General features: G+C 43.1%; 1 protein-coding gene across 2 annotated transcripts in view; it reads left to right on the top strand.

The window, feature by feature from the left end:
* The first annotated feature begins 223 nt into the window (after positions 1-223).
* LOC126149883 (regucalcin-like) overlaps positions 224-12,421 on the top strand; it is a 95,894-nt gene continuing 83,696 nt past the window's right edge. Inside the window, exon 1 of one of the 2 annotated variants that reach the window (XM_049915849.1) lies at positions 224-254. The gene's annotated coding sequence lies outside the window, so the exon portion shown is untranslated. Of the gene's footprint in view, positions 255-2,435; positions 2,531-12,421 lie in introns of those variants that run through there. The other variant, XM_049915840.1, reaches the window with a different exon arrangement.

Below are 12,421 nucleotides of genomic sequence, written 5' to 3' on the forward strand. Positions count from 1 at the left end.
AGAGCGACGTTCTACAAATGTGGATTAAAGTTAAGTATTCCAGAAGCTACGTACTTTTCTTTATAGCATTCATTACCTATCCTGTTTCAGACCTCACGCCAGCCTGCGTGGGTTTAAGCGCGTGCCTTTCGGCTTCCTCTCATTGTGTCTAGGCTGTCTTGTCTAGACACAACAAGGACCAGCATGGTTGAGGAACTTATGGAAGACAATCGCCGAATAACAGTTGCTGAAATTGCTACTGAGCTTGGCATAAGGTACGGTAGTGGATTTCGGAAAGTTTTCGAAAGGTGGGTGCCTCGCCTTCTCAACGCAGGGCACAAATTTCATTACCTCGAGATCTGCTACTGCCTGCTGGCACGCTACTAAACTGAAGGGGAACATTTTTTGCCCTGGGTTGTGACCTGCCATTGAACGTGAGTACACCATTACTCCCCGGAATCGAAAAATTCAGTATGGAATGTCGCAAGAAACAGACGAATCTCCCCCATCAAAGTCAAAAACCATCTCTCCGCCGGGAAGCTTCTTGCAATCGTCTTTTTTCTTTTAGAGGAGTTCTTCTCATCAGTTTTCTCCATGAACGTGGTTCTGTGGGTGCTGCATACTATTGCCAAATTTTGGACCACACTAATTTGGATATCGATTGAAAAGGTTCTCGTTTCCAATCCTGGAAGTGGTAGTGCTTCATGAAAACGCTTGACTCTACGCAGCTGACCGAACACAACAAAAAGTCCTGGAAGTGTTCTGAACCACACTGGAACATTCTCCCAACATTCCAAATTTATCGCCTCGTGATTTTCATTTGTTTGTACCGCTGAAGGAAGCAGTCACAGATCAGAGATTTGACGACGATGGCGCTGTCAGAGTGTTCGTGCGCAACTGGCTGCTGTCACAGGCTCGTTCATTTTACGAAAACCGGATCAAAAAACTGCCTATCCGCTGGTAAAAATATGTTTCCCGTTCAGCGGACTATACAGAAAAATAAGTTCGGGTACATGAATTTTCCTTAAGATTAAATAAACTTATAAAAAGAAATCCGGTTTGTATTTGATTCACCTTCGTAAATGCAGCTACAGCAATCACAAAATATGTACAGGGCTATTACAAATGATTGAAGCGATTTCATAAATTCACTGTAGCTCCATTCATTGACATATGGTCACGACACACTACAGATACGTAGAAAAACTCATAAAGTTTTGTTCGGCTGAAGCCGCACTTCAGGTTTCTGCCGCCAGAGCGCTCGAGAGCGCAGTGAGACAAAATGGCGACAGGAGCCGAGAAAGCGTATGTCGTGCTTGAAATGCACTCACATCAGTCATAACAGTGCAACGACACTTCAGGACGAAGTTCAACAAAGATCCACCAACTGCTAACTCCATTCGGCGTTGGTATGCGCAGTTTAAAGCTTCTGGATGCCCCTTTTTCTTCTGCGAAAAAAAAAAACGTTACAGGACACATGTATCTGGACATGCTGGAAAATTGGCTCATGCCACAACTGGAGACCGACAGCGCCGACTTCATCTTTCAACAGGATGGTGCTCCACCGCACTTCCATCATGATGTTCAGCATTTCTTAAACAGGAGATTGGAAAACCGATGGATCGGTCGTGGTGGAGATCATGATCAGCAATTCATGTCATGGCCTCCACACTCTCCCGACTTAACCCCATGCGATTTCCTTCTGTGGGGTTATGTGAAAGATTCAGTGTTTAAACCTCCTCTACCAAGAAACGTGCCAGAACTGCGAGCTCGCTTCAGCGATGTTTTCGAACTCATTGATGGGGACATGCTGTGCCGAGTGTGCGAGGAACTTGATTATCGGCTTGATGTCTGCCGTAGCACTAATGGGGCACATATCGAACATTTGTGAATGCCTAAAAAAAACTTTTTGAGTTTTTGTATGTGTGTGCAAAGCATTGTGAAAATATCTCAAATAATTAAGTTATTGCCCGCATCTCGTGGTCGTGCGGTAGCGTTCTCGCTTCCCACGCCCGGGTTCCCGGGTTCGATTCCCGGCGGGGTCAGGGATTTTCTCTGCCTCGTGATGGCTGGGTGCTGTGTGCTGTCCTTAGGTTAGTTAGGTTTAAGTAGTTCTAAGTTCTAGGGGACTGATGACCTAAGATGTTGAGTCCCATAGTGCTCAGAGCCATTTGAACCATTTTGAATAAAGTTATTGTAGAGCTGTGAAATCGCTTCAATCATTTGTGATAACCCTGTAATAAGAGAAAAGTGAAAGGCATGGGGACCGAAGAGCAAGGAAAGTAATTTGTGTACCATTGTAATTTAGGACGCTGTATTGGCAGTGTAAACAGATGGGCAGTGCGGGGAGGTACAATATCGGACGCAACGGTTTGAATGCCGCGGCTTGGATGGTGCGATAAGACAGCGGTGCGTCTGCGCACGAACGCTCTTCCACCTTCCCGGGCCAACGCTCATGCGACGCAACGCAGTCGAGCAAGTTAAGCGCAGTACTTGTGAAGTTGTCGCCTGTGGACGCCGTAACCCTTCCAGATTGCGAACTGCGCTGCAGGTATGGAAATTGCATTTCACTGGTCGCCTTAAAATTGTGTGTTGACACCACATATGAATCATAAAGTGCCTATCAGATATTGACAGACATGCATAAATGTCGAGAACGACTATTTGGTCGTTGAGCTCTGCAATGCCTCTTTATCGGCATCTAGTTCGATTCATCTGTTCCAGTTTACGTTTGGTGTTCGTACATCCGTTTTACTGCAGTCGTGGCATCAACTTCTGTACAGGGTTATTACAAATGATTGAAGCGATTTCACAGCTCTACAATAACTTTATTATTTGAGATATTTTCACAATGCTTTGCACACACATACAAAAACTCAAAAAGTTTTTTTAGGCATTCACAAATGTTCGATATGTTCCCCTTCAGTGATTCGCCAGATATCAAGCCGATAATCAAGTTCCTCGCACACTCGGCGCAGCATGTCCCGATCAATGAGTTCGAAAGCATTGTTGATGCGAGCTCGCAGTTCTGGCACGTTTCTTGGTAGAGGAGGTTTGAACACTGAATCTTTCACATAACCCCACAGAAAGAAATCGAATGGCGTTAAGTCGGGAGAGCGTGGTGGCCATGACATGAATTGCTGATCATGATCTCCACGACGATCGATCCATCGGTTTTCCAATCTCGTGTTTAAGAAATGCCGAACATCATGATGGAAGTGCGGTGGAGCAGCATCCTGTTGAAAGATGAAGTCGGCGCTGTCGATCTCCAGTTGTGGCATGAGCCAATTTTCCGCGGGCTACGCGTGAAACTTGCCCGCACGCGTTCAACCGTTTCTTCGCTCACTGCAGGCCGACCCGCTGATTTCCCCTTACAGAGGCATCCAGAAGCTTTAAACTGCGCATACCATCGCCGAATGGAGTTAGCAGTTGGTGGATCTTTGTTGAACTTCGTCCTGAAGTGTCGTTGCACTGTTATGACTGACTGATGTGAGTGCATTTCCAGCACGACATACGCTTTCTCGGCTCCTGTCGCCATTTTGTCTCACTGCGCTCTCGAGCGCTCTGGCGGCAGAAACCTGAAGTGCGGCTTCAGCCGAACAAAACTTTATGAGTTTTTCTACGTATCTGTAGTGTGTCGTGACCATATGTCAATGAATGGAGCTACAGTGAATTTATGAAATCGCTTCAATCATTTGTAATAGCCCTGTATTTAATATTCAGTATTTGCAGCAGTTGTTTTGATTCACCAGAACGAAGCTCTATTGAAACCAATAGCAGTACTGCGCTTCCCGCGCCTGGGTTCGATTCCCGGCGGGGTCAGGGATTTTCTCTGCCTCGTGATGACTGGGTGTTGTGTGCTGTCCTTAGGTTAGTTAGGTTTAAGTAGTTCTAAGTTCTAGGGGACTGATGGCCATAGATGTTAAGTCCCATAGTGCTCAGAGCCATTTGAACCATTTGAAGCAGTACTGCAATCGTTCATCCGTGCGTTTGTTCTTTACTCACACGAAGTGTTGAGTACTATCGACAAAGGATTTAAAATTGATTCCGTAGTTTTAGATTTCCAGGGAGTTTTTGACACCGTGCCTCACAAGTGGCTTGTAATCGAATTCCTTGCTTAAGGAATATCGTCTCAGTTATGTGACTGGATTCGTGATTTTCTACCAGAGAGGTCACAGAGTAGTAAGTGACTGAAAGTCAGCGAGTAAAACAGAACTGATTTCTGGTGTTGCCCAAGTTAGTGTTATAGGCGCTCTGCAGCTACTCATCTATACAACGTTTTAGGAGACACTCTGAGCAGTTCTCTTAGATTGTCAGCAGATGATACTGTCATTCATCGTCTAGTAAAACCATCAGAAGAGCAAAATCAATAGCAAAACGATTTCGATAAGATTAAGATATCTGTATGGTGCGAGAATTGGCAGTTGACCTTAACTAATGAAAAGTGCGAGGTCATCCACATGAGTGCTAAAAGGAATCTGTTAAACTTTGGTTCTACGATTAATCAATCAAATCTAAAGGCAGTAAACTCAACTAAATGCCTAGAAATCATTACCAGCAACTTAAAGTGAAAAGAACACATAGAAAATGTTGTGGGCAAGGCGAACCAAAGACTACGTTTTACTAGCAGAACACTTAGACAATGCATTAACGGAGCACAGCGAGCAAATTCAAAGAATGCCAGCACGTTTTGCATTATCGAGAAATAGTGGAGAGTGTGCCACGAACATGAGACAAGATTTGGGGTGGAAATCATTAAAATAAAGGCGTTTTTCGCTCTGGCGAGATCTTCTCATGAAATTTCAATCACAAACTTACTTCTCCGGTTGCGAAAATATTTTGTTAACGCCGATTTACATAGGGAGAAATGATCATCATAATAAAATAAGGGAAATCTGTGCTCATATGGACAGATATAAGTGTGCGCTGTCCGAGAGAATTATTGTGAATGTGGTTCGACGGACTCTCTGCCGGGCAATTTGCCTAGTAGCCATGTAGATGTAGATGTATCGCCACCCACCAGTCACCGCGCTATTGACAAGCCAAGCAGTTAATGGCATTATTGTGCTTTCTGCACTCGCATTCGGTAGAAGTTCACGTCAGCGTACGATCATTCAACTGAGATTTTTAGTGATTTCCCTAATCGATGACTACGAATACTCGGATATTTCCGTTGAAAAGAACACTACGAAATTTCTTCTCCGTTCTCGTTGTACCTGGGCGAGTCTCCAACTCTACTGACCTCGTAAGGGATGTTAACACCGAATACTCCTTACATCTGCTGCGTGTTCATATGAAGTATGCGAACTGTGTTCTTCGACTATGATTTTCTTTACCATTTTTGTCAGTCGTCTACCAACATCTGTATACTCTGCGCGTGATTGTAAACTGTGTAAGAAAACATACTATTTATTGCAACATGCTAAGCACCTGGCGGAGGATTCATCGAAGCACCTTCAGGCTATTTCTCTACCGTTCCAGTCTCTCAAAAAGCGTGGGAAAAACGAGCTTTGACTTCTGTTATTTTATTATGATAATCATTTCCCTCTCTGAGGAGAAAGTTTGTAATCGAAATTTCGTGAGAAGATCCTACCGCAACGATAAACGCCTTTGTTTTATTGATTGCCACACCAATTTATATCCGTGGCATTCTCTTCCATATTTCGCGATAATACAAAACGAGCCGCCCCTCTCTGGAATTTTTCAACGTCCTTCGTCAATCCTATCTGATGTGGATTCTGCACCGCACAGAAATACTCCAGAAGAGGTCGGACAAGCGTAATGTAAGCAGTCTCTTTAGTTGACCTGTTGTATTTTCTCAGTGCTCTGCCAGTAAATCGAAGCCCTTGCTTTCCCCGCAACGTTATATATGTGATCGGCCCGTTTTAAGCTATTCGAAATTGTAGTCCCTAAGTATTTAGTTGAATTTGCAGCCTTTAGATTTATGTGGGTTATCGTGAAACCGAAATTTAGTGGATTCCTTTAGCACTCATGTGTACTACTTCATATTTTTCATTATTTAAAGTGAATTGCCACTTTTAGCACCCCTACAGATATCTTGTCTAAATCGTTTTTCAACTGGTTTTCATTATCTGATATTTCTGAAAGAAAAAATGACGGCATCATCTGCGAACAATCTAAAGGGCTGCTAAGATTGTCTCCTAAATCGTTTATGTAGATCGGGGACACCAGAGGACCCATAACACTTCCTTAGGGGAACGCCGGATATTATTTCTGTTTTACTCGATGACTTTCCGTAAATTACTACGAACTATGACGTTTGTAACAGGAAATCACGTATCCAGTCGCACACCCGATACCGTGCTCCAAAGGAACTCAATTTGATTAAAAGTCACTTTTGAGGAACGGTGTCAAAAGCCTTCTGGGAATCTAAAAATATGGGATCAATTGGACATTCCCTGTCGATAGCTCTCATTACTTCGTGAGAATAAAAAGCTAGTTGTGTTTCACAAGAACGATATTTTCTCGATCCGTATTGGCTATTCGTTAATAAATCGTTTTCTTCGAGGCGATTCTTAATGTTGGAGCACAGCATATGTCCAAAACTCTACTGCAAATCGACGCTAGTGATATGGCTCTTTAATTAAGCGGATTACTCCTATTTCGTTTCTTGGGTACTGCTGCGACTTGTGCAACTTTCCAGTCTTTACGTACGGATCTTTCGACAAGCGGGCAGCAGAAAATCTGGACCGAAGCTCTTGCTTTATTAAATGATTTAAACTGCTTCCCTATACTCAAGATATCTACCTCTAAGTTATTCCAAGTTACTCATGTTGGCAGTTGTTCTTGATTCGAATTCTGGAATATTTACTTCGTCTTCTTCTGGGCAGAAGTTTCGGAAAACCGTGTTTAGTAACTCTGCTTTAGTGGCGCTGTAATCAGTAACATCACGATTATTTGTTATCGGACAGTGAAGGTACTGGTTGAGTGTTGCCGCTGGTCTACTTTGCATACGACCAAAATGTCTTTGCGGTTTCTGCCAGATTTCGAGACAGAGTCCGTTGTGGATACTATTAAAAGATCTTTCATTGAAGTACGCGCTAAATTTCCAGCTTCTGTAAAACTTCACGTTGGGAATTTTGCCTTCCTTTAAATGTGGCATGCTTCTTTCGTTACTTCTGCAACAGTGTTCTGACCCGTTTTGTGTATCATGTGGGATCAGTGCCATCTATTATTAATTTGTTTTGTATGTATCTCTCAATTTCCGTCGATACCGTTTCTTTGATAAATGAAATGTATTCACAGTAGCGAATACGAAAACCATCAAATGCGTAAGGGAATGGCGACAATGAAAATCTGTGCAGGGGCGGGAGTTCACCAGAATTTCCCGCTTTACGCGAGCGGTCGCGTTAACAGCTTTGATTATCTGTGCACGGCCGATGGATAGACCCAGACCTCCATATAACGTTATTCCGCAACACAACTTGTTCTTGTACATACATTATGTAACTCTCGTACACGGGAGGACACTTTAATTCAGGATAGCTGCCTGGTATCGGCGGATAAATACAACACTGCAGAACCTGTGGTGTTAAGAAGAACGAAGCATTCTTCCTTCGGATATACGTGCACCCACGTACAGGTTGTGACGCAGGAACGACGACATGGAAGTCTGGGTCTGTGTGTGTGAAATCTTATGGGACTTAACTGCTAAGGTCATCAGTCCCTAAGCTTACACACTACTTAACCTAAATTATCCTAAGGACAACCACACACATCCATGCCCGAGGGAGGACTCGAACCTCCGCCGGGACCAGCCGCACAGTCCATGACTGCAGCGCCCAAGACCGCTCGGCTAATCCCGCGCGGCGAAGTCTGGGTCTGGCTGTGAGACGTGCATGGATAGTATAGTGTTTCCTTACTTTAAACTACGTACAATGAGAATTTAGCATTAATTACTTTCATCTGCATCTACATCTACATGATCACTCTGCAATTCACATTTAAGTGCTTGGCAGAGGTTCATCTAACCACAATCATACTATCTCTCTACCATTCCACTCCCGAACAGCGCGCGGGAAAAACGAACAACTAAACCTTTCTGTTCGAGCTCTGATTTCTCTTATTTTATTTTGATGATCATTCCTACCTATGTAGGTTGGGCATTCGGAAGAGAAAGTTGGTGACTGAAATTTCGTAAATAGATCTCGCCGCGACAAAAACGTCTTTGCTTTAATGACTTCCATCCCAACTCGCGTATCATACCTGCCACACTCTCTCCACTATTACGTGATAATACAAAACGAGCTGCCCTTTTTTGCACCCTTTCGATGTCCTCCGTCAATCCCACCTGGTAAGGATCCCACACCGCGCAGCAATATTCTAACAGAGGACGAACGAGTGTAGCGTAAGCTGTCTCTTCAGTGGACTTGTTGCATCTTCTAAGTGTCCTGCCAATGAAACGCAACGTTTGGCTCGCCTTCCCCACAATATTATCTATGTGGTCTTTCCAACTGAAGTTGTTCGTAATTTTAACACCCAGGTACTTAGTTGAATTGACAGCCTTGAGAATTGTACTATTTGTCGAGTAATCGAATTCCAACGGATTTCTTTTGGAACTCATGTGGATCACCTCACACTTTTCGTTATTTAGCGTCAACTGCCACCTGCCACACTATACAGCAATCTTCTCTAAATCGCTTTGCAACTGATACTGGTCTTCGGATGACCTTACTAGACGGTAAATTACAGCATCATCTGTGAACAACCTAAGAGAACTGCTCAGATTGTCACCCAGGTAATTTATATAGATCAGGAACAGCAGAGGTCCCAGCACGCTTCCCTGGGGAACACCTGATATCACTTCAGTTTTACTCGATGATTTGCTGTCTATTACTACAACTGCGACCTTCCTGACAGGAAATCACGAATCCAGTCGCATAACTGAGACGATACCTCTTAGGCTCGCAGCTTGATTAGAAGTCGCTTGTGAGGAACGGTGTCAAAAGCTTTCCGGAAATCTAGAAATACGGGATCAACTTGAGATCCCCTGTCGATAGCGGCCATTACTTCGTGCGAATAAAGAGCTAGCTGCGTTGCACAAGAACGATGTTTTCTGTAACCATGCTGATTACGTATCAGTAGATCGTTCTCTTCGAGGTGATTCATAATGTTTGAATACAGTATATGCTCCAAAACCCTACTGCAAACCGACGTCAATGATATAGGTCTGTAGTTCGATGGATTACTCCTACTACCCTTCTTAAACACTGGTGCGACCTGCGCAATTTTCCAGTCTGTAGGTACAGATCCGTCTGTGAGCGAGCGGTTGTATATGATTGCTAAGTAGGGAGCTATTGCATCAGCGTAATCTGAAACGAACCTAATCGGTATAGAATCTGGACCTGAAGACTTGCCCGTATCAAGTGATATCAAGCGAGCAAAATAACTGATGATGGTCGAAGTAGAGAGGATATAAAATGTAGACTGGCAATGGCAAGGAAACATTTCTGAAGAGTATTGATTTAAGTGTCAGGAAGTCGTTTCTGAAAATATTTGTATGGAGTGTAGCCATGTATGGAAGTGAAACATGGACGATAAATAGTTTGGACAAGAAGAGAATAGAAGCTTTCGAAATGTGATGCTACAGAAGAATGCTGAAGATTAGATGGGTAGATCACATAACTAATGAGGAAGTATTGAATAGGATTGGGGAGAAGAGATGTTTGTGGCACAACTAGACTAAAAGAAGGGATCGGTTGGTAGGACATGTTCTGAGGCATCAGGGGATCACCAATTTAGTATTGGAGGACAGCGTGGAGGGTAAAAATCGTAGAGGGAGACCAAGAGATGAATACACTAAGCAGATTCAGAAGGATGTAGGCTGCAGTAGGTACTGGGAGATGAAGAAGCTTGCACAGGATAGAGCAGCATGGAGAGCTGCATCAAACCAGTCTCAGGACTGAAGACCACAACAAGAACAACAACGCAACCCCTAAGGTATCTACTTCTAAGAAACTCATGCTAGCAGCTGTTCGTGTTTCAAATTCTGGAATATTCCATTCGTCTTCCTTAGTGAAGGAATTTTGGGAAAACTGTGTTCAATACCTCCGCTTTAGCGGCACAGTCGTCGGTAGCAGTACCATCGGCACTGCGCAGCGAGGGTATTGACAGCGTCTCGCCGCTTGTGTACTTTACATACGACCAGAATTTCTTCGGATTTTCTACCAAATTTCGAGACAGTGTTTCGTTGTGGAACCTATTAAAGGCACCTCGCATTGAAGTTCGTGCCAAATTTCGCGCGTCTGTAAATTTTAGCCAATCTTCGGGATTTCGCGTTCTTATGAACTTCGCACGCTTTTTCCGTTGCCTCTGCAACAGCGTTCGGACCTGTTTTATGTACCATGGGGGATCTGTTGCATCTCTTACCAATTTATGAGGTATGAATCTCTCAATTGCTGTTGCTGCTATATCTTTGAATTTGAGTCACATCTCCTGTACATTTGCATAGTCAGTTCGGAAGGAATGGAGATTGTCTCTTAGGAAGGCTTCTAGTGACACTTTATCCGCTTTTTTAAATAAAATTATTTTGCGTTTGTTTCTGGTGGATTTGGAAGAAACGGTACTGAGCCTAGCTACAACGACCTTGTGATCACTAATCCCTGTATCAGTCATGAGGCTCTCTATTATCTCTGGATTGTTTGTGGCTAAGAGGTCAAGTGTGTTTTCGCAACCATTTACAATTCGCGTGGGTTCGTGGACTAACTGCTTGAAATAATTTTCGGAGAAAGCATTTAGGACAGTCTCAGAAGATGTTTTCTGCCTACCACCGGTTTTGAACAAGTATTTTTGCCAACATATCGAGGGAAGGTTGAAGTCCCCACCAACTATAACCGTATGAGTGGGGTATTTATTTGTTACGAGACTCAAATTTTATCTGAACTGTTCAGCAACTATATCATCGGAGTCTGGGGGTCGGTAGAAGGAGCCAATTATTAACTTAGTTCGGCTGTTAAGTATAACCTCCACCCATACCAATTCGCACGGAGTATCTACTTCGACTTCACTACAAGATAAACCACTACTGACAGACACAAACACTCCACCACCAATTCTGGGTAATCTATCTTTCCTGAACACCGTCATTGCGTAGGTAAGACCATTATATGCTGAATACTTTGTAGGAGGCCAAATAAATGTTTGATTTTATTTTGGATGGGCGCCAGGCTCCCTACAAGTTAATAATTTCACGAAATAAAGTCCAGGCCAGAATTCACATATCGGCCCCAAATGGTATCGCTGAAAATATCTGACCTCTCGCAAATTTGATTAACTGAAATAGACACAAATTAAATAAGAGATTTGAAATGATTTCGTGGCCTCTGCTATGAAGGAAAATTGCAAAATAACATAATATTTCAATCTGCTGCGTAATGGCAATAAATAATTTACATACACACCTTAACATCGTCTAGAAGAGAAAACAATAATAACATTTGCAAGCGTTAAGCGCTACACACAATCTCTATACAACAAGGGAAGCAGAAGATCGATTTGTTTTGTTCATCTTATATAAACTTACACAAAGATATGAATATTTTATTTCAATGTATTTTTTACTGCAATATTAATTCTCAGCGATAAGGTCTTTTTCTCATCAGAGTATTTACGTTACAGGTTTTTGTGAACATTAATCGTACGTATCTTCACAAATGTCTCTTAAGTCTTATTTTATTTTATTCGCGTTTTTTATATGCATTGCACACGCACTGTCCGTATAAATCGCCTAAGGGGCACTACAATAGCTAAACCGGTTAAGTCGATCCCTGTCGTCAAACAGCAAATACGGGTTCGAGATCCGGTCCGGCAAAGATTTTCACTGTCGTCATTCCCTTACACAGCTAATGGCTGTTCGTTTTCGCAACTGCGAATACGTTTCATGTATTTCGTAACGGCTTAGCCGCCGCAGCTCTTCTTAACAACACAGGCATTGCAATATCCTATTTCTTTGAATTTGAACCACATTTGGTCTACAATTACATAGCCAAATTGGAATGCATGAAGACTGCTTCCTAGGCCTGTTTCACGCATATGCGGCCCTAATCGGTTCTGTTCGTTTTCGGTAACGCCGACAAGTTTGAAACCGTGCTGCGGTTTCTATTCGGTACCTAATACAAACAGTAGACACCGAATACTCTCTCAACACGAACAGGTTTCATAAGGCTTTTATACGGTGAGAACTGGTGTTCATGGGAAGAGACAGCATTCAAGGAGGACAATCGATTCAGGTTGTTTTAACCCGATAACGAGTAGATTATCTCTTATCGTTATTTTTTGGAAGTTGTCGTCGCAGTTTTCCTGATAAAATGAGCGGTTTACCAGGTGTTGATGGGTATCGGCTGGTTCAGCAGTGCAAGCTAAACTAGTGCTGTGAGACAAACTTGTGAAAACTACAAGGATAAATTTAAGGCGCAGGAAGCAT

The sequence above is a fragment of the Schistocerca cancellata genome, chromosome 1, assembly GCF_023864275.1.
Source record: "Schistocerca cancellata isolate TAMUIC-IGC-003103 chromosome 1, iqSchCanc2.1, whole genome shotgun sequence".
NCBI lineage: Eukaryota > Metazoa > Arthropoda > Insecta > Orthoptera > Acrididae > Schistocerca > Schistocerca cancellata.